Source organism: Leptonychotes weddellii, chromosome 2, assembly GCF_054177405.1.
Source record: "Leptonychotes weddellii isolate Sample4059 chromosome 2, ASM5417740v2, whole genome shotgun sequence".
Lineage (NCBI taxonomy): Eukaryota > Metazoa > Chordata > Mammalia > Carnivora > Phocidae > Leptonychotes > Leptonychotes weddellii.
In genome coordinates this window covers 117,729,226-117,751,447 of record NC_138370.1, presented here as the reverse complement: position 1 = coordinate 117,751,447, position 22,222 = coordinate 117,729,226, and the positions used below count along the sequence as shown (strand labels likewise).

Below are 22,222 nucleotides of genomic sequence, written 5' to 3'. Positions count from 1 at the left end.
CCAGACACATTCAAGCTTGTTTTGTTCGGCGGGAGGGTTCGATTACTGCACAGGTGGGTTCAATAGAATTGTGGGTAGACAGTCTGACCCCCACCCAGACCAGCTGAAACCGGTTTCAGTGTTTTCACAGGCTGGGAAATACATACTCTGTGAAGTATGTCTGTTTAAACACACTCTGTGTGAAACAAAAATTAGAATTAGCCCCTGGGTGGAGAAGTGACACCGGACCCATCACCGATTCTGTTAGTGTTACTTTAAGCAAGGGACGGCCATCTCTCGCATCTATGTGAGGAAAAAAGTGCCGTTTGACTTGACTCAAATCTTGAAAAGCTGACTTCTATCTACATTCCTCCCTTTCCCCAAATTGACACGTAGAAAAAGCTGACAGGAAAGTACCAACAAGCCACAATTGCAGAAGTTAACACGAACACCAGAAGAAGGAATCCATTTCTGTTAAAACAAAAAAAAATAAGGGAACAAGTTTGTCCCTTGGTTCAGAGTGTTTGCATATTACACGTACTTAATAGATGAATTGTGTGTCTGACAATGTAGAAATCAGAGTCACCACAATTTGCGACAGACATTTAATAAGGCCAGGGACCTTAGAGTGTTAGTGGAGAATCGCCATTCATTCATTCGCTGACGTACCGAGTAAACAGTCATGGCGTGCCTACTCTCTGCCACACACTATTGTAGGTGCTAGGGAAGCAGGAGGGAATGAGACCGGCGAAAATTCCTGTCCTTGTGAAGCTGATGGCCCAGAAAAATAACGTAGGGAGGGGCAATGGGAAGTATAGGAGGGGGGCTCTTAGCAGTTTTTGATAGAACTGTCAGGGGAGTGGCATTTGAGCAGACATGGGAAGGAGTTTTGTAGTGAGCCCTTTAGAAACCCAGGGAGAACCTTCTGGGCAGAGAGACTGCACGTCAAAGCATAAGGCAGGAATATGCTTGACACTTTCAAGGAAGAGCAAAGAGGTCAGGGTGGTTTGTGTAGTGACAGAAGCAGGAGATAATGGTTCAGCTCCCGTAAGAGTTTCATGAGCCATTGTAAAGACTATTACTCTGAGTCAGGGGGGAAAGTATAGGAGAATTGTGATTAGAGAATGTTAATGCTGATAACAGTTAACCTTCATATAGCATTTCCTAGATGCTGGACACTGTTCTAAGTACTTTATGTATATGAACTCATGTATTTCCTATATCAACCCTATAGGTATCATTCTCATTTATACAGATAAGGAAACTATGACTCTAAAAGATTAAGGAACTTGTCCAAGGTCACACAACCAGTAAGTAATAGAACCATAATTCAAACCCAGGCAGTTTGGCTATGGCCCATTTCCTCTTTTCCAGACCACACAGTGAGACTGCATTTCCCAGCCTCCCCTGCAGCTAGCTTGTGGCCATGTGACTGAGTTGTGGCCAATGGAACGTGAACAGAAGTGAAGAGCGCTACCTCCAGCTTCCACATGCAGTCCTTCATCCTCTTACCTCCTCTTCCAGCTGAATATAGGGAACTTCAAGGTCCTAGTGGAAGGTAGAGTCACAAGATGAAAAGGGGCCTAGGCTTTTAAATGACCAAGTGGAAGTCTTCCTGCAGACCAGTAATTGTCCTTTGAAATTCACAATAAACTTCTATTGTGTGAGCCACTGAGAATCAGGCATTGTTTTAAAAGTCCTGAATTTAGGGTTGCAGGTGGCATGGCCCTCACATGGAAAAGAACACGGTCTATTAAGGGAGACAGGCTTGTGAATGATGGCGATTCAGTCCTCTAACACAGGCATTAAGAGAGAAGTCTGCTGCTCAGGGGAAGGAGTTCTAAACACTACCTAGGGAAGTGGAGGGTTCCTCTACCTGGTGACATCTGAGCAGGGCGATGAAGGGTGCCTAGGAGTTTGGGGTGAGGAAGTGTGGGGAACAGTGGTGGGGCCAGTTGGGTGACAGCTTGTGCAAAGGGATGAGGAGTCTGGGAAGGATGAGATGTTCAGTCACCCAGTTTGTCTCATTTTGTGCTAACTCCTGCTTTCCAGCCTCCTCCCTCTGATTCTTCATGTCTTCAGCCCTCGGACCTGAGGAGGCTGAAGGTTAGTTATGGTGAAAATTTATTCTCAGACTTGTCAAAATGGCAAGGAGGACTTTATTCAGGACTATTGTCACAGGTGTCAGGAAAAGAGAAAAGAGGGGAAAGAAATGGAGCTTAACTCCAAATACAGCAAGGCAGCTGGGGATTGACAGCCAATGAGCAGACTGAAGAGTCAGTACCTGGAAAAGTGCTAAGAGAAGACATTAAGGACAGGGGCGTTCTTGCCCAAGACTGGCCAGACTGATGCGATATCAAGGGTGGGGGATGAGGAATTTGATCAGATATCAAGGCGGAGGATTCTCTCAACTGACTTAGCAAGGTTCTTGTTATAACTAGACACAGCAAGGATAGGGTGGGGGCAAGGTTGAGGCCTAGTGGAGAAAGGGTTTCAGAGGAGTTTCAAGTTTGGTTAAGGAGAGCGTCTATATCAGGTTCTTGGGCTCTTGAACAGGAATGACTGGATCTGGATTCTCATTCTATATCATCTTGAGCTAGTTGCTCCGATCTCTTTGTGCCAGTTAAATAGGGATGATAATACCTATTTCATAGGGATACTGTGAGAAATAAGTGAGTTAAATATACAGAGAACTTAGAACAGGGCCTGGTGCATGGTAAGTGCTCGATAAATGTTAGCCGCTGTTGCTGGTGCTGCTTTTTCTTATAATTATTATTCATCTCTTTGGCCATAGAACAAGCATTCAGAAAGCAGGGAAAGTGAAGTTTGGTCAAAAGACTTTATTTAAGTCTCAACAGGGCCATTAACTTAGGTCATCCACGGGCACTTGCTTGACCTATATTGAGTCTTTGGTTTTATCACTTTTAGGTGAGGTCATTGACTATTAAAACTCATGCCCCCTCCCTGCAAAGTTCCTGTGGGAGTCACTTCTGTAAAGTTGTAAAACTCTATTCAAATGCAAGGGATTATAATACGTACCACACCTACCCTTGATTCACTTCCTGGCCCAACCTTTATTCCACAGGCCTCACAGCCACATTTCAACAGCAACCCCTTCCCTCAACCTCCAGAATTTGCTGGAATCTACCTTGATACTCATTCTATTAGGCCTCACTCTATGGCCCCACCTACATGGAGCTGCCGACCACATGCCTATCACTCACAATCCAATCTAGACATCAGGCTGCCCTGATCCCCATCTCTTATGTTAGAATTCTGAGCAACTCAGACTAAAGGTGTAGACAGAAAGAATTAGGGGTCCCCAGAAAAAGAAAGACAAGATATAGCTTTCTTGACATAAGAAAATTCATTTAGCCCCCTGGCCATCTTGTGAAAGAATGTAAGAACAAATAGGAAATAACCTAATCATACCAGGGACAAAAAAATCAGTGGTAAAATTCTCAGTATTGGTTCAAAGAAAGATCAACTTGACCCACATACTTAAGTCATCTTTGTAGGATCTAAACCCATTTGAGTACTCAGATACTAGACCAACTGAAACCAGAGAATTGATAATGCTGACCCTTTCCAAGCCTTGTGACTTCAACCTGGACTCTGTCAGCTTAAGATGACTTCTGCCCCAATTCCATGCTATAGTCCCCATTGCTCAAGTGCCTTCACGAATATGTATCCAGTCTTAGCTTAAAACTTCCCTCATTTTGTTGTTCAGGGAGACTCTGCTTTGGAAAATATGCCCGGTGTTCTCCTTTACTTGTTGCAAATAAAACCTTTATTTTCCTATTCTTTGACTTGGTTGTGTCTTCCAGCTCAGCATCCGCCAAGAGTTGGAGCCAGTTTTGGGTAATAAAGGTGCCCCCTGGTAGCATTGCCAGATAAGATACCAGAAGCCTAGTTAAATTTGAATTTCAGATAAATAATGAATACATTTTTAGCATAAGTATGGCCCAAATATGGCATGAGACATACTTATACTAAAAAATTTTTTATTGTTTATCTGAAATTCAGATTTAACTGGATATCCTGTATTTTTATTTGCTAAATCTGGCAAATCTACACCCAAAGGGCGGGGCAGATAAAAATACATAGGAGAAAATGGAATTGGGACGATGAATAGAATGAAGGAGTGAGAGAGTTGTGTGAAAGTTCCCATACCCCTTACTCTCCTCATCTTACAAAATCCAAAGCTGATGGCCCACTGTGGTGCACATTTCTCTGAGCTACTCCAAGGAAAAGGATAGGGAAGACATAATCTTTCCACTACATTGTCCAGAGTGGTCTTTTGAGAATGAAAATCTGATTACTTCTCTGCTTTAATCACCTTTGATTTTTCAGGGGTCTGCAATCTATGGCCTCCAGGCAAGATCCATCTGACTTCTTATTTTTGTAAATTAAGTTTTATCAGAACACAGCCATGCTCATCCATTTATGTTTGTCTGCATCTGCTCTTGTGCTACAGTGGCAGGGTCGAGGGGCTGCAACAGAGATGGTCTAGCCTGCAGAGCCTAAAAGATTTACTATCTGGCATTTATTTTTCAAAACTCCCAAAAATCCTCTTCCTCCTCTTTTTTTTCCCTAGTGAAATCCTTCCCTAAATGTGAGATTTCTCTCTACTTATATCCTAGGATCCCTGCTTCTCTGTGCTCCCATAGTATTTACACCACTTTAGCATTAAAAAAAAAAAAATCTTTGTAATTAGAGGTTTGATATCTGTCCTCTACCAGCAGTGGCTTCCTTGGATGCCAGGAGCCATATCTTGTTTTCCTTTGTAGCTCCCTGAGCTCGTAGCACAGGGCAAGTACATAGTAGGTATTTGTTGAATGAATGGGAAAGGTAGCTGCATTGGGAAGAGTCTGGATGTTAGATCCAGAAGCACCTATTTTGAGGTCCAATCTCTTCCTCTTACTGTCTACTTATTTAACAGTTACTGAGCAAGTTACTTAACTGAGCCTCAGTTCTCTCAACTATAAAATGGGGATAGTAATGCTGAGTGAGGTTTCAATGAGACAATTCATATTAAGTACATGGTATATTATTTCCTCTCTTTCTTCCCCCTTTGAATGAGGGAAAGGAGTAGAGAGAAGAAAGTGGAGTAGTGGTTTCCAAGGAAGGGGTAGGTAGAGGAAGTAATAAGGAGACCAAATGGACTATCTCTCTATCTGTGGCTAGTTCTCTCTGAGCTTGGGGACAAGATTAGGTACAGAAACATCTGTGCTATGCTCAGGGGATAGTCACTGCACTACAAACCAAAGCTCTGTCTGGACAGAACCACAAATAGACACAAAGCCTCACATGGAGATAGTGATCAAGATGCTCAGTAAGCATCATGGTTTCCACAGCTGGTTCTGATGACCCTTTTCCAAACTGGGCATTTCACAGCCTGTGTCTTCCGAGTCCATGCTGTGCAAGAGAAGAGCTATGCCCTGTTTGCACCTGGTCTTCAAATCATTTGGATATAAACGTCCCCCCAACCCCAAATTAGGAAGTTACCTCTTGAACCAATGGGTCAAAGAATAAATCACAAGGGATATTAGAAAATATTTTGAGAGAAATGAAAACAAAAACAAAACATACCGAGGGGCACCTGGGTGGCTCAGTCATTAAGCGTCTGCCTTCGGCTCAGGTCATGATCCCAGGGTCCTGGGATCAAGTCCCACATCGGGCTCCCTGCTCCACGGGAAGTCTGCTTCTCGCTCTACCATTCCCCCTGCTTGTGTTCCTGCTCTCACTATGTCTCTCTCGGTCAAATAAATAAATAAAATCTTAAAAAAAAAAAAACAAAAACCACACACACAACATACCAAAACTTGCAGGATGTAGCAAAACATAAGAGGTAAGTTTTACAATGAAAAATACCTATATTAAAAAAAAATCTCAAATCGACAACCTAATTTTACACTTCAAGGAACTAGAAAAAGAACAAACTACACCAAAGTTACCAGAAGGAATAATAAAGATTAGAGCAGAAATAAACAAAATAGAGAATAGAAAAAAAATCAGCAAAATTAAAAGTTGTTTTTTTAAAGATCAATAAAATTGACAAACCCTTAACTAGACTAAGAAAAAAAAGAAGACTCAAATAACAAAACTCAGAACAAAAGAGGAGACATAACTGATACCACAGAAATAAAAAGGATCATAAGAGACTAAGACTATTATCAACAATTATATGCTAACAAATTTGATAACCTAAAAGAAATGGATAAATTTGTACCAACATACAACCTACCAAGACTGAGTCATGAAGAATTAAAAAGTATATACAGACCTATAATTAGTAAGGGGATAGAATCAGTAATCAAAAACCTTCCAACAAAGAAAAACTCAGGACTAAATGGCTTCACAAAGAGAATTCTACCAAATATTTAAGGAAGGAATTAACACCAGCCTTTTTCAAAATCTTCCCAAAAATTAAAGAAGAGGGAACATGTCTAAATTCGTTTTATGAATCCAGTATTACTCTGAGATTAAAATCAGACAATACTAAAAGAAAAGTACAGACCAATATCCCTGATGAATATTGATGTAAAAATCTTCAACAAAATACTAGCAAACTGAATTCAATAGCACATTAAAAAGATTAAACACTATGACCAAGAGGAGTGGGATTTATCTCTGGAATGCAAGGATGGTTTAACTTACAAAAATCAGTCAAGGTAATATACCATATTAGCAGAATGAGGGGAAAACCCCACATGTTTGCCTCAGTTGATGTAGAAAAATATTTGACAAAATTCATTACTCTTTCATTTACTCAACAAATTAAGATTAGAAGGAAATTACCTGAACATAATAAAGGCTATACGTGAAAAGCCCACAGCTAACATCATAGTCAATGGTGAAAAACTGAAAGCTTTCTTTTTAAGATCAAGAACAAGGCAAAGATGCCCATTCTCACCACTTCTATTCAACAAAGTACTAGATGTCAGAGTAATTAGGTAAAAAAAAAAAATAAAAGACATTCAAATTGGAAAGGAAGAAGTAAAATTATCACTATTCACGATGACATGATCTTATATGTAGAAAACCATAAAGACACCACTAAAAAACTGTTAGATCTGAGAAACCAATTCAGCAAAGTTGCAGGATACAAAGTTAACATGCAGAAATGAGTTGCATTTCTATACACTAACAATGAATATCCTGAAAAGGACATTAAGAAAATGATACCATTTACAGTAGCATCAAAAGTAATAAAATACTTAGAAATAAACTTAACCAAGGAGTCAAAGGACTTGTACGCTGAAAACTACAAAACACTGCTGAAAGAAATGTAAAAAGACACAAATAAATGGAAAGACATCCACATTCATGGATCAGAAGACTTAATATTGTTAATTCTAAGTAGTATTGGGTAGTAATTGCTAATACTACCCAAAGCGATCCACGGATCCAATGCAATCCCTTTAAAAATACCAATGGCACTTTTTTTTTTGGCAGAAATAGGAAAATCTATCCTAAAATTCATATGGAATCTCAAAGCACCCTGAATAGCTAATAGCTAATAGTTCCCATCTGGGAACTCTGTGTGGAGGGCGAGCTCTGGGTGACTGAGACACTTCCTGCCACTCTTCAGGACCACTCGGTTGTTACCGTGCAGATAACTCGCTGTTGAACACCACCTATGCATGAGGTGCTGTGCTAGAATATGGGTGGGGAGCAGAGACTCCAGTCGTAATCTCAGGGGAGCCGGTCAAACAAAGTAGAGAACCCAGAAGCCCAAAGGGACCCTTTGTGACTTCTCACACTTCAACAGTCCCTTTCCTCTTCTGAGCAGCGCGGCCATGACACCCAGTTCACAGGGCGGTTTTGCAGACAAAATGAGATCAAAGATGTGAAAGTAGTTTTTTATTTATTTATTTTATTTTTGTAATCACTTATTTTACTTACAGGGTGAGTGCTGGAATCTGGGCTCCATAAAACGCCAGGGCGGAAGTTCTCAATCCTGAGTACATATTTAACACTCCTGGGGAATTTTTTTTTTTTTTTTTAAACATCCCTGTTGATCTCCTCCCCTCTGAGATTCTCATTCAGTCGGTCTGGGGAGGGGCCTGAGAGTGGGTATTTTTTTAAAAAGCTCTCAGTTTTTTCAACTGGCAGTCAAGATTGAGAACCGTCGCGTTATGGAACACAGGAGAGAAGGATGTATTCAAACTGGTAGGATGAGACACGCTCATGCAGAAGGCTGTGTTTGCTCTAGACCTTCAAGGGACATGTAAAATTTGGGGAATCATGTTTTGGACCAGGCAACATGTACACATAATATAAAATTCAAAAGTCCAAAAGTATCTGTCATGAAAGGGTGTACCTTCATCTCTCTCTCTCTCTCCCCGCCCCTTCCTCTGCTCTCTCTGGAGCAAATGTGTCTTCCCAGTTCTTGTTTATACTACCAGAATATTCTTTCAGTTGCTCTTAAGAAACTTGTCAGTTTGGTAACGGGAAAGGAGAAAAAAGGAACGGTGTCATTTTCTCTTGCACCCCCTTCCACTTGGCACAGAACGGCAACTATATGGGAATAGCTTGATTGAGGAAGTTCGTCTAATAAAAAACCAAAAAGTTGATTTTCAGAATGGGGCTTTTTTATTTTTTGGAGGAGTGAGTGGGGGTTGCTATTTCTTTCTTCCTGTTGTCGTACATTCTGAGTAGCTCGATGTTTAAAATGGCACTTTTTATTTTGAGAAAACCATAGATTCACGTGCAGTTGTAAGAAACAACAGAGAGAGAGCCCATGTACCCTTTGCTTGTGAGCCTTAATTCTAATTCTGGTGCTAATCAGGATCTTTCAAATCCAGTTCTCTGGTACACCAGGTTTTGAACAACTGTGCCCGGGAACTGGGAGTGAGCTTGCTGGGGAGGGGTGGGGAGTGGAGCGGAACACGGTGTGTCGGTTTCCCCACATGGTTACTGGGAAATCAAAACTAACATGTGAACGTGCTTACTTCTTCATGGTGACAGGTGCTGCCCCTCTTTGTTACCATGTTCCGTCCGTGTGTGTGCTGTGAGTCATGGCCACGCCAGGCGAGGGACGCCAACTGGAACAGAGGCTTTCTCTAGTGGAGTCGAACCAGCAATTTCTACCTGTGTCCAGGCTCCAGGTCAGGAAGTGAGCCCTGCTCTTGCAAATCCCATCTTTCTGATTTCCAGACGCACGGGAACAAACAGATGTAGGCAGCAAGCCATTCCTGACTCTCAGTTTTCCACGTTGTTTCTGATCTGTTATCTTATATTCTTATATAATGCATCCTCTCTGTTAAAAGAATCATAAAAGAATCACAAAACGATAATAGGGTAGCCCCAGTCCCTTCCCTGCCTCCTCCTTTTTGAACTGGACTGGCTGGTAGGGACACTTAGTTGGAAAGCTTAAAAGGGGGTTGATCTTCCCTATTTACCTGTGTCCTGCATGGCTGGTGTTTTACTGATTGAAAATGCTAATTGCTGGGGTTGAGATTCTGTCAGCTGTATGCGGTTTCTTGAGTTATATGTCCCTGCCCTATGGATGATCTTGGCCCAGCGTCCGGCTCTTACACTGACTGTTAGTCCTTCCCGCTGCAATAATACTTAGTGTTTTATGTGGTGCTTTCTGGTGAGGGAGCAGGTACAGACACGTTGGGCTTCATCATATATATTCCTCAAGATTTTTAAGGTACACAACAGGGGGAAAGAGTGGAACCCAACCATTAATAAACGTGATCCCTGGGCTTTTGTAACTACGTGAAATAGAAAAGCATGCATATGTGTGAAATTCAGGCACGTTCTTTTCTCTGTGGATAAAAGCTACCATTTACTGGGTGCTTAACACAATCTGGCAGAATCTTAATGTTTTATACGCATGATCTCATTTAATCCCTACAGCAGGTCTGGGAGACGGGCTATTATCATCTCCATTTTATTGTTGGAGCCACCCATGCTCACAAAGGGGAAGTGATTGCTCAGGGTCCACACGGCTGGGAGGTGAGGCAGGGTTTGAATCCAGATCTGTCTGGCACTGGAACAGGGACTCTTAACCAATTCGTGCTATGTATAGCTAGAGAAGCCCTTGGACCTATTTGTAGAATAATGTGTTTAAATTCAAAAAATAAAATACAAAGAATTGCAAGGAAAAGCAATTGTATCGAAACATAGTTATCAATTGTGATATGCGGCCTTGGGGGTGACCCTCAGTGATCCTGCTTTTGGTATTTGTGCCCTTGACGAATTCCCTCCCCCTGGGCAAGTGCTCCTCGTGTGCTCGTTCGGTGCGGACCTGGTACCTCTTTTGCGAAGCGGCAGCTGAGGAGACTCCAAGGACAATTTTATAACTTCTTTGTACGTAGCTGTTACATGTAGGGCAATCTGTCTTTAAGTAAGGATAAATTACTCTAAAAGAAATGAATCCTAGATAGTTTTCCCTTCAAGTCAAGCGTCTTGTTTAAATAAACTTCTTGTTTAAAAGGAAAAGGAAAAAAAAAAAAAGTGGGGCAAACTGTGCTACCTGGGTCCTTGCAGAGGATCATACTGAGCTGGACCCAGTATGATCCCATTTCTAACGACAAAACATGACAGAAGTTATGGGATGTCACTTCCGAGATTAGGTTATAAAAAGACCGGCTTCTTGGGTGGTTTTTTCTTGCTCTCGCTTGGGTTACTTTGTACAGCAGGAAGCCACCTGCTCTGGCCTGTGGTAGCTCCATGGAGAGGCCCATGTGGCAAGGGACTCAGACTTGCCCACGGCCACGTGCGTGAGCTTGGAAGCAGATTCTTCCCCGCTCAGCCTCAAGAAGACTGAGACCCTGGCTGACACCTTGATTCTGTCCCCGGGAGAGAACCTGACCCAGAACCACCTGGCTAAGCTGCACCCAAATTCCTGACCACACATACTGTGAAATAATAAGTGCTTGTTCTTTTTGATCACTAGTTTTGGAGTAACTTGCTACGCCGCAATGAGTAGCTAATACGTCAACACATTAAAAGAAAGCAAATTTGGGATATATGTGTGGTATTTAGTGATAAGAAAATATGTTCCCAATATAGGCATTTTAAAGTTAAAATTGTGTATTTTAGAAGACACATCAATATGGAAGCTGTTGCTCTTTAGCTTGAATAAGAACATTAAAAAGTGGGGCAAGTGCTCCCCGTGTGCTCGTTCAGTGCAGACCTGGTACCTCTTTTGCGAAGCGGCAGCTGAGGAGACTCGGCGCTCGCCATGGCCGACGAAAAGCCCAAGGAAGGAGTCAAGACTGAGAACAACGATCATATTAATTTGCAGGTGGCGGGGCAGGAAGGTTCTGTGGTGCAGTTTAAGATTAAGAGCCATACACCACTTAGTAAACTAATGAAAGCCTATTGTGAACGACAGTTGGAAATGGAGGATGAAGATACAATGGATGTGTTCCAGCAGCAGACGGGAGGTGTCTACTAAAAAGGGAGCCTGCTACTTTACTCCAGAACTCTGTTCCTCCAGACCAAGAAGACATTCTCAATTAGAAAGTCGCAATGTGGTTCCAGCACATCCTGACTACTACAGGATAGTTTTCTCTATTCTTTCCTTTTCCCCTTCCCCATTCCTTTATTGTACATAAAGTAACTGTGCATGTGCACAAGCATATTGCATTTTTTTTTAACTAAATGGCCAATGGTATGTTTTGATCGACATCAAATGGAGATGGGATGGGGGAAAATACTGCTTCTGTGAAAATATCCCCTCTCTCCATTAGTGGCATGCTCAGTCAGCTCTTATCTTTATATTCCAGTAAGTTATTTTGCTCTCACTGTTTAACAAAAAAAGAACAACAGAAAAATCCTTGCATACCTTGTTTGATTGGAGAATTTTAATGTTTTTCATTTATCATTGTAAAACCAAGGACAATTTTATAACTTTTTTGTACGTAGCTGTTACATGTAGGGCAATCTGTCTTTAAGTAGGGATAAATTACTCTAAAAGAAATAAATCCTAGATAGTTTTCCCTTCAAGTCAAGCGTCTTGTTGTTTAAATAAACTTCTTGTTTTAAAGGAAAAAAAAAAGTGGGGCGAACTTTGTAATAATCACATCTTCTAGTTTCTGTTATTTGATGCTGTGCTACCTGGGTCCTTGCAGACCCTGGAGAAGCTGCCCCTCCCGGGCTTAGGAACTTCCCAGAGATGGTAAATGACATTTCACATGCAAACCAATCACTTCAGAGCCCATACATACCCTCTCCCACTCCACTATCCACTATCCTCTGGCCCTAATCACCCCAGGCCAGGTACCAGACAACTAGGGAGAGCACCTACGTCCCAGAGACCACCGAACTGACTCAAACGAGCCAATCCTAACCCTGTCCACCCTCCCTCACCTGGTCCTTCCCCTTCCCACAAAAGGCTCTTGTCCATGTTTCCCTCTTACTTAATCTGCCTCCTGACAGACCCCAGTGCTTCCCTGGGGACCCTACCCCCCAACCCCACGGTATGATGTACCCCTTCTCTTGGGAGTCGTCAGTGTGTTATGGACTGAATGTGTGTGTCCCCCCCAAATTCAAATGTGGAAGCCCTAACCCCCAGTGGGTCTGTATTTGGAAATGGAACCTCTACGGAAGTAACGTTTAATGAGGTCATAATGCTGGGGCCCTGATCTGATAGGATTTGTATCCGACAGTATCCTCGTAAGAAGACACGGAAAACTCTCTCTCCCTCTCTTTCTTTTTGCTCCTTGTGCACATGCACCGAGGAAAGGCCCTGTGAGCACACAGGGAGAAGGGCACTGACTGTCTACACGCCAAGGGGAGAGCTTGCACCAGATACTAACTCTGCTGGCACCTTGATTGTGGACTTCTACCCTCCCGAACTGAGAGAAATGAATTTTATGTTGTTTAAGCCACCCAGACTGTAGCAGCCTGAGCAGATACATATAACAAAACAGCTATCTTGTCAATGGCAATGGTCTCCTGCTCTAGCGGCCTGCCATATCTGAATAACAATGAAACCCATATTTTAAAACAACAAGGCAATACGCATGTCATACTAGACTTTCAGTGCATCTTAATTTTTTGTTTTGCTATTATGAGGGCTAAGAACACTGTTTCACAAACATACATTGCGAAGGAAATGAAACCTCCCATATCTCATTTTACAAAGCAAACACAGGCGGCTTCTTGCAAGGAACACCAGAATCATCCAAGACTTAAGTACAACTCTATTTGAAATAAGTATTTTGTCAAAGATCAATACATTAGCAATAGATCAATAGATTGACTTATATTAAAAAGAAAATGATTATAAATTCATGGTCAGCTTTTATGCCATTATGATAGAAATAAGTTTTGAAAGAGTTCTAAGCGTTTGTAGATGTCCTCAGCTCAGTTCAGATATTCTCTCTTTTTAAAGAAATAGAGAATTTTATAGATATGAAGGAGCCAAGAAGCAATGTATATCTCTGGACAAGCGATGTAGAATGTGGGACATCTGGGCTCATACAGCTCAACAGCAGTGATACACCAGAGTACTGCACCACACGGGATCGGTTAGGGGGCTGAACACCTCCGTACATTTGAAGCAGTGATGAGTGAAGTGATATTTCAAGATATCTCTAACAACTGAATTGGACATGAGAATATCTTGATTTCTTCTGGTGAAAATGTCACGGGTTCTGTTAAAACGGCTGGAGCTTGTTGCCTACACTCATAATCGAAATGCTAAACTTCATTTTAAGGCTAGTGAGAATAAAGATGTATTTGTCCCCTCATCCTTGTTCTGGGACCCCAGCTGAGAGCCCTGCCTTCGAGCCGTGCCACTCATACTTCCTTTTCCATGGTTAGGAGCTAGGGGCAATGAACTACCCACGAGCTTAGTCCTCACAGTTAGAAGTACCCAAGCACGGTAGCATCAAGGGTAGTAGACCACAAGTGTATTTCCAACAGAGGATTACAGAGACGGGAACTGTAGCTATGCTCCCAAATGTGTGACCTTTCTTTCTTTTTTTTTAAAGATTTTATTTATTTATTTATTTGACAAAGAGAGAGCGAGAGCAGGAACACAAGCAGGGGGAGTGGGAGAGGGAGAAGCAGGCTTCCCGCTGAGCAAGGAGCCCAATGTGGGGCTCGATCCCAGGACCCTGGGATCATGACCTGAGCCGAAGGCAGACGCTTAACGACTGAGCCACCCAGGTGCCCTGTGTGACTTTTCTAATAGTAGGCAGAAGAGTGATCACACAGGGTTTAACCGGAGCTGGGCCAGCAAGGGAAGGGTCCTTGGTGTGTTATAGGGGCCTTTGTGGCCAGAGCCCTAGAAAGACCAGCAGAGACCTTGAGACGGAAGAGATGATTTCTCCCTTCTTCCTCTTCGATGTGATTAAAATTTAAAACTATGCCATATCATAAAATAATTATTAGGCAGCCAAAATTTTGATTTTGGGGGGAAATATTTAATTATTTTACCCAAAACATTGTTTGGATGCCTCTGCTTTAGTCGTCTGTTGGGTAATTCAGCTCTGGGTAGGGTATGGCAAAGGAGGGAAATCCATTTTCATCTTGGAGACCAATCAAGCTCCCTGCCCAAAGGAGCAGAGGGTCCCAGTGATGGCACCTGGTTGTAATGTGTCCTCTCCCTGGATCAGTGATCTGCTGGGTTGCCTGGACAGGGAGGGCTGATCCAGGAAGAGCACACATTAGCATGAGATGCCGTTCCTGGCATAAGAAAGACACCAGGACCTGGGTTTTCCAAAGGCACAAGCTTTGTAGAAATCAACAGATAAATGGCACTTAAGTTAAACACTGAAAAATTAAAAAAGACCAAGAGGGGCACTTGAGGGGCACTTGGGTGGCTCAGTTGGTTAAGCCTCTGACTCTGGATCTCAGCTTAGGTCTTGATCTCAGGGTCGTGAGTTCAAGCCCCATGTTGGGCTCCATGCTAGGTGTGGAGCCTACTTAAAAAAAAAAAAAGACCGGGCGCCTGGGTGGCTCAGTTGGTTAGGCGACTGCCTTCGGCTCAGGTCATGATCCTGGAGTCCCTGGATCGAGTCCCACATCGGGCTCCCTGCTCGGCAGGGAGTCTGCTTCTCCCTCTGACCCTCCCCCCTCTCATGTGCTCTCTCTCATTCTCTCTCACACAAATAAATAAATAAAATCTTTAAAAAAAAAAAAAAAGACCAAGAAAATCTGCAAGTGGTAATAAGAACTATGAACCAAGGAGACCCATCCCAGTGCATTTGACATAAACCTCGAATAGTTTGACAAACACCCTTATCAAAATTGGGAGAGGGCAGACAGCAGAATTGGAATAACTCACACAGGAACAAGGGTGATTCCTTTAGACTCCCTAGAAGACTAGAAGAAAGGGTCCCACCAGTTCCCACCAGGGCAAAATACAGATGTGTACTCGAAAGCCAACACCTCTCAGACCTTTGTACTGACTCACCATTAAGGACAGAGAATTGGAAACCTCTGGGAGGTTGGAAGAAATTGGCCGAAGTAGCTTATTCTGAACTCCCTAAGTTCAAAATTTCTTTGAAAGTTCATGCTTGATTTTAAAAATATGTGTAGACACTGCATTTTGCTCCACAAATACCTCTACAGTTGTTTCAGGATAAAAATGTCTTCATATTGCGTACCACCACATAAAGTCATCCCTGTAAGATCTGACCCTTCCTGTGCATTTTCCCACCTTAGCCTTCCACTGCATATCCCTGGGAGTACAGGTCCCCTAATTTGAGAAGTAGGACCTTGAGTTATGTATAATTAAATGGAGATGTCTACATGAAAAAATTCTCAATAAATCCTTGTTATTTTCATAAAGAAAATAAAGAGCTCCTCCAGGAATTTATCTATCATCTATCTATCTATCTATCATCTATCAATATATTCATTATGTATGTATGTGTCTATATATGCCCATAGGTAATACAATATAAATAATAATATATCATGTTATTATATTAATTTCCGGGCTAAGTGAACACTACTTGGCTAATGAAAAATTTACATTACTTACACACAAGGTAGTTGTCCTGTGCAGAATGTTCCCTTACTGAGGCTTATGGAGGTTTTAAGATATGTCCACAAATTCTTTGATATGCTTCCTTTCAAAAGGTGGAGCCCAATTCACCTTCCTTTGAATGTGGGCCAGACTTAGTGACTTGCTTTTAATAAATGGAATGTTCTGGAAGGGATAGTATGTGACCAAGCTAAGTCATAAGAGCCATTGATGTTTCTATCCCAGCTCTCTGGATTAGGTGCTCAGGGGGAATTGAGTTGCCACGTTGTGGGGAAGCTCTAGCAGCCTGGGGATAAGCCCACGAGGAGATGCTCTTGTCAACAACCAGCACCAATGGGGGAGGTACGGGAGAAAGTCATCTTTAAAAGTGGCTCAACAGACCCCAGTCAAGTCTTCAGATGACTGCAGGCTCAGCCAACATGTTGATTGCAAGAGACTCTGTAGCTGTTTAAAGAGAATGAGAAAGATCTCTATGAAATAATATGGAATAATTTCCAGGGTATATTGTTACATGAAAAAAGCAAGTTCAGGTGGGTGCATCCACTACTCTACATCTTGTGAAGAATAAAGGAGAGATCATATAATGCATGCATACATACGTAACACACTGCTGTGTTAGTCTAAGCCTATCCACATTGGTGCTATCAGCTAGGAATGCCTGGGCCCATATTACCTGGAGCGAGCCTTCATAGACATTTCCCTGACTATGGCCAATGTTGTCGCTGAACCAGTCCTTGTAGGTCTTATGATTGCAAGATGCACCTCAGCAACAACCATCAGAGAATTTTGAATAACAAGATTTATTACTCACAGGTCATGAAGGGCATGAGGCATGCCTGGGGCCACACAACCAGTTTGCAGGTGAAGGGAAGGGGAGGAAGTGTGGACCTGGGGCTCTGCCTTTGTTAGGGCCCAAGGGTGTGTTCCCAGGCTTTCATGGGTTCACTCTTCACTGACGAATTTAAAACAGAAAGAAAAGGAATTAGGAAGTGGGACGGGAGAAGCAGGGTCACTTGAGTGTCAGTTCTCTAGGTTACCATGGGCTTTCTCAAAAGGCAACTGCCTGGGTGGGAGCAGCCTGGTCGGTTAGCTAGTAGCTGCCATTCAGTTAGCAATGTGCTTATTCAAGATGGATGTCTTTGAAATGGATGCCTGGACAATCAAGAGCTTAATTCAGGCTCTTACACGACAAACACTTATTTACACACACACACACACACAAAATTAGAGAGACCAGAAACTAATGAAAATGGCCACCCATAGGGGATGGAGAGGGGGCGTGGGGGGCAGGAAAGAGGAAGGGGATGCAGACGTTTCTACATAGACTTTTTATACAGTTGTGACTTTTGAACCATGTAAATGTTCTACATATTCAAAAACACAATTAAATAAAAGCAATAAAAATTGCTAAAATTGAGCACAAACAGGAGCATATAAACTCTAACTGTATATCCAATGGATAACATAATCCCACAAAGAAAAGTATTATTTTAAGCAAATTTTAATAGAGTATCCTGATTGTATATATTTAGTGGGATATATTCTAAGGATATAAAGAACTGCAAAGAAATTTTAGACTTCTCCCAGTGGTTGCCTTGTTAGTAGTAATATTGGTATCATAATTTTGAAATTATTTTATGTATATTATAAAATAAAAAAATAAGTAAACACATTAACGTTTTTAGGACCGTGATTTTCAGTGCAGGAGGAAGCAAATATAAATGTGAAATAAACTCAGTTAAGAAAAAATTCTTTAAATATAAATTTGAATTTTAAAATATCCATATGAGCTTATTAATTAAAAGAAATATTCCATATGTACACTGAAAGAGTCTAGAAATGATGAGACTCCAGTAGCAAGAAGTATGACTAGCACCCAGATCTTGGTTTCTGAGAAACATCCCTCACAGGAAAAAGAAGCAGGACTTCAAGAAATGGCCAATTCCACGTCCGGGGTCAGGAAAGGACCATGTGAACCTAGAACAGTTTGTTGCGTCAGAAAGTAAGGAAAGAATAATATAATTAAAAAATCATTTTGTGCTCCAATGTAATAATAAATATAGGCAAAGACCACCAATGAATTAGGTGAAATTTTTTTAGGGAATGGAATATCCCCAGGGTGCCAAAGGATCACCCCACAGATCGTTTACTAACTGCAAAGGGGAGAAGTACTGTTCCCGCAGACAGACCTGGCACTCACCATCTTAGCCAAGCGACCACACTTACCATCATTAATAACGCAGCATCTTCTGCTTCCTGATGAAATCGCTGATGGAATACAGGTTTCCCCCACTATCTGAAAGCAGAATGTTCCTCTTTGAAACCTTTTGTAAACTGAAATGGCATAAAGCAAGAAGTATCTCCTGCTTTCTGAAAGTTTACTTCATGCTGCTTTGCCTTCTAAAAGACCTACAGGGTCTTTTAGCTGGGTAAGCGCATGAGGGGTGGAGGTGGGGGGAGGGGCAGAGGGAGAGGGGGAAGCAGACTCCCCGCTGAGCAGGGAGCCCGATGCGGGGCTCGATCCCAGGACCCTGGGACCATGACCTGAGCCGAAGGCAGACACTTAACCATCTGAGCCCCCCAGGCGCCCCCCAGCATGGTTACAACTTTTTTCATAAAAGCAAAAATCCTCTTTGGATGTCTTTTGGTTAGCCAAAACAGGTGCTACTGTAGGTCTTTTGTGAAGTGGCATAACGTGAACTTTCGGAAAGTGGGGGATACTTGTATTTCACCCCAAAATGTTCAACCTAGATCAAATTAAATTAGGCCTTAAGACTAACTTCTAGTTTGATTATGATTCCACTTTAAAATGTCAAAGGGAGGGGCGCCCGGGTGGCTCAGTAGGTTAAGGGTCTGCTTCTGGCTCAGATCATGATCCCAGCGTCCTGGGATCGAGTCCCGCACTGGGCTCCCTGCTCAGCGGGAGTCCTTTTCTCCCGCCTGCTTGTGCTCTGTCTCTCTTTCTCTCTCTCTCACTCTCAAATAAATAAATAAAATATTTTAAAAATAAAATGTCAAAGGGAGTAATCATTTACACTTCTAAGTCAGATTCTTATTAAATCTCTTAATTTAAAAACCACCATATTTATAAGTTTGATTTATTAGATTTGTGTTCATTATTTAGATTCCCAGGAAAGTTTTAATATTAATCAAATAGTTCTATATTTATGAGGAAAATAAAATATTAGATTTATAAACGTACTTCGAAAGGTTTGGGGGAGTTTATTTAATAACATTTATAAATGGCATCATATAATATTTAAGGGCCTTCAAAGTGGTTTTTAAAATTTTCTCTCTTTATAAAAGAACAATAAGAATTCTAAGTTGAACTTAAAATCTTAAGGTAAGCTAAGTTTTTAAATTGCAACACTAGTAAATTAAATATTAATTTTTAAAACTAACCTCTGAATAATCTTTTTCTATGCACAAAAGCTAACCTCAAGGGCATCAAAAGACTCACACTGACAATTTATATTTGAACTCTGTGACTCCTGGATAATGTGCACAGCATGCCTCCTGGAATTGGAAGGACCAGGTATAATGGGTTAAACTGCACTCAAAGGTCGAAAAAATGCAGCATTCTCCTTTCCTGTAACTATGCTCTGGTTCTGAAAGTGCCATTTCCCCTGATGAGAAGATGAGATGGTGGAGTGACGGTAGATCACTGAGCATACACTTTCTGATTAAAGATGATATCAGAGGGGCGCCTGGGTGGCTCAGATGGTTAAGCGTCTGCCTTCGGCTCAGGTCATGGTCCCGGGGTCCTGGGATCGAGTCCCACATCGGGCTCCCTGCTCGGCAGGAAGCCTGCTTCTCGCTCTCCCACTCCCCCTGCTTGTGTTCCTGCTCTCACTATCTCTCTCTCTGTCAAATAAATAAATAAAATCTTTAAAAAAAAAAAAAAAGATGATATCAGAGACAACTTCTGGGTTAACCCAATCTCTTTGGCGTAAGTGCTCTCCCTCCCCCCAGCCTAAATGGCGTCTGGGAGGGGAAAAGTTCAGGCATCCACGTGGCACTGGGTGGAGGGATGACTGGCCCATAGCAGAATTTTGTTTTACCCAGTGGCCCTTACTGGGGACTCTGGTTGCAGTGCCTTATCCCACGTAGGCCAGGCCATCGGTCTCTGCTTTTACTGAATCCTCCTGGTACCCAGCACCAATTTTGCATTGACTCGGGTGTCTGCAGGTCCACCAGGCCTTTCTACTTTTGCCCACTCATCCAAGGCACACAGGAAGCACCCTACCAATGGACACCCCCCATTGTCTTGGGGAGCCTTTCCAGGCTCTGCTCTCTCTGTTCTGCTTGTCTCCTACTCCAGACCTTTCCCTTGGGATTAAGTTGTTGTCTCCTTGGACCATGTCCTTTATATCAGACTGAAAGCTGCCTTATGGGTGGCTGAGGCTTAAGTCTTCCTTTGCTCCTGCCCCAGAGTCCTGGGCCAGCCCTTCTCATTCCAAGCGGAGTCCCTGGCCTGGCTCTGCAGAAATAAAGTATATCAAATCTATGAATGTCTGGATTGCTTAAGAATTCACAAAACAAGCCTGCCTGGGTGGCTCAGTTGGTTAGGGGTCCAACTTTTTTTTTTTTTAAGATTTTATTTATTTATTTATCAGTGAGATTGAGAGAGAGAGAGAGAGAGAGCACAGGCAAGGGGAGGGGGCAGAGGGGAGAAGCAGGCTCCCTGCTTTATTTATTTATTTGAGAGTGAGAGAGAGAGAGAGACAGAGCACAAGCAGACGGGAGAAAAAGGCTCCCACTGAGCAGGGAGCCCGATGCAGGACTCGATCCCAGGACCCTGGGATCATGACCTGAGCCAGAGGCAGACGCTTAACAACTAAGCCACCCAGGCGTCCCAGGTGTCCCACTCTTGATTTTGGCTTAGGTCATGATCTCAGGGTTGTGGGATGGAGCTCCACATAATCGAGGAGCCTGCTTAAGATTCTCTCTCTCCTCTCCCTCTGCCCCTCCCCCCGCAACGTGTACTTGTGCTCTCCCTCTCTCTTAAAAAAAAAAAAAAGAATTCAAAAAACAGCATTTGAAAAAGATGTAATAAAAATTGTTAGGATCCATGAAAGTTATAGGATATGAATTCTTTTAAAATAAAAATGCTAAATTTCTTTCTGATAAAATTAAAAAAATAAACACTTAAATTTTAAATAATTTGGAAGAGAAGTTGAACTATAGATCAGAGCCACTATTAGCCAAATGGTGCCTTTATGAAAATTAGAGGGCGGCTGTCTCCTCTGAGGAGGGGTAGAGCCTCAAGCAGGGCTCATGGCTTGGCGAAGGAAGTGGAGCCCACACTAAATTCAGTTCCCACTCAGCCCTCGGCTGGTTGCCCCTGGGCAATAAACATCCGGCCCAACAGTACACAGTGGCCTGATGGAGATGATGTTTCAGTGCAGAGTTTTATTCACTGTCTGACTCTGGGCAAACACCTCAAACCCTTAAGGACCTTAGATGTCTCATATAACAAAGTGAAGCAGTGGTTACTGACCTCTGAAAGTTTTCTCAGAATGTAGAGGAAGTAAGTACTAAGTGCTAGCCACAAAAGGAACTGGTCAGAGAAGTAGAAGTGACATGAACTCATGGGAAAAAAGTAATCTGGTTATTCTAGGGTTCATGGTAGGGAGGATTGGACATGATTAGATAGATAACGTAGATTTTGTTGAGACAGACCTGAAATTTTTTTTTAAGATTTTATTTATTTACTTATTTATTTATTTTAGAGAGACGGGGGTGGGGAGTCGGGCGGGGGGAGGAACAGAGGGAGAGGGACAAGCAGACTCCTTGCTGGGTGTGGAGCCCGATGCAGGGCTCCATCTCATGACCCTGAGATTATGACCTGAGCCGAAATCAAGAGTCGGACGGTCAACCGACTGAGCCACCCAGGTGCCCCCAGACCTGAAATTTTTTGATAAATGGGAGGAGTCCCTGGACAGACCCTTAAAGGGAAGATGACAAGTGTCTAGAAGAAGTGCTTTAAAATCAAATTCTAAATCTTGCAAACAAGGATGATCTTGGATAGGAAGAAAAGGGAGAATTATCTAAAGTGACACACTTAGCAGCCTAGTAAATTATCTAGGAAACTCAGCTATCAAAGGACATGCACAAAAGATGGACGAGGGTTAGTTTCATTTGGCCCTGAACTGAAAGACAATCGTCAGGAAGCTCAATCCTTAGAGTGATGCTTGTGAAAAATTTCCAAGGCAATAAAAAGGACTTAAAAATCAAATTTATTGAGATATAATTTACATACAATAAAACACATACATTTAA

The 22,222-nt window shown here is 42.3% G+C and overlaps 1 pseudogene; it reads left to right on the top strand.

The window, feature by feature from the left end:
- The first annotated feature begins 11,117 nt into the window (after positions 1 to 11,117).
- LOC145720344 (small ubiquitin-related modifier 2 pseudogene) lies at positions 11,118 to 11,998 on the top strand (annotated as a pseudogene).
- The last annotated feature ends 10,224 nt before the right edge of the window (positions 11,999 to 22,222 follow it).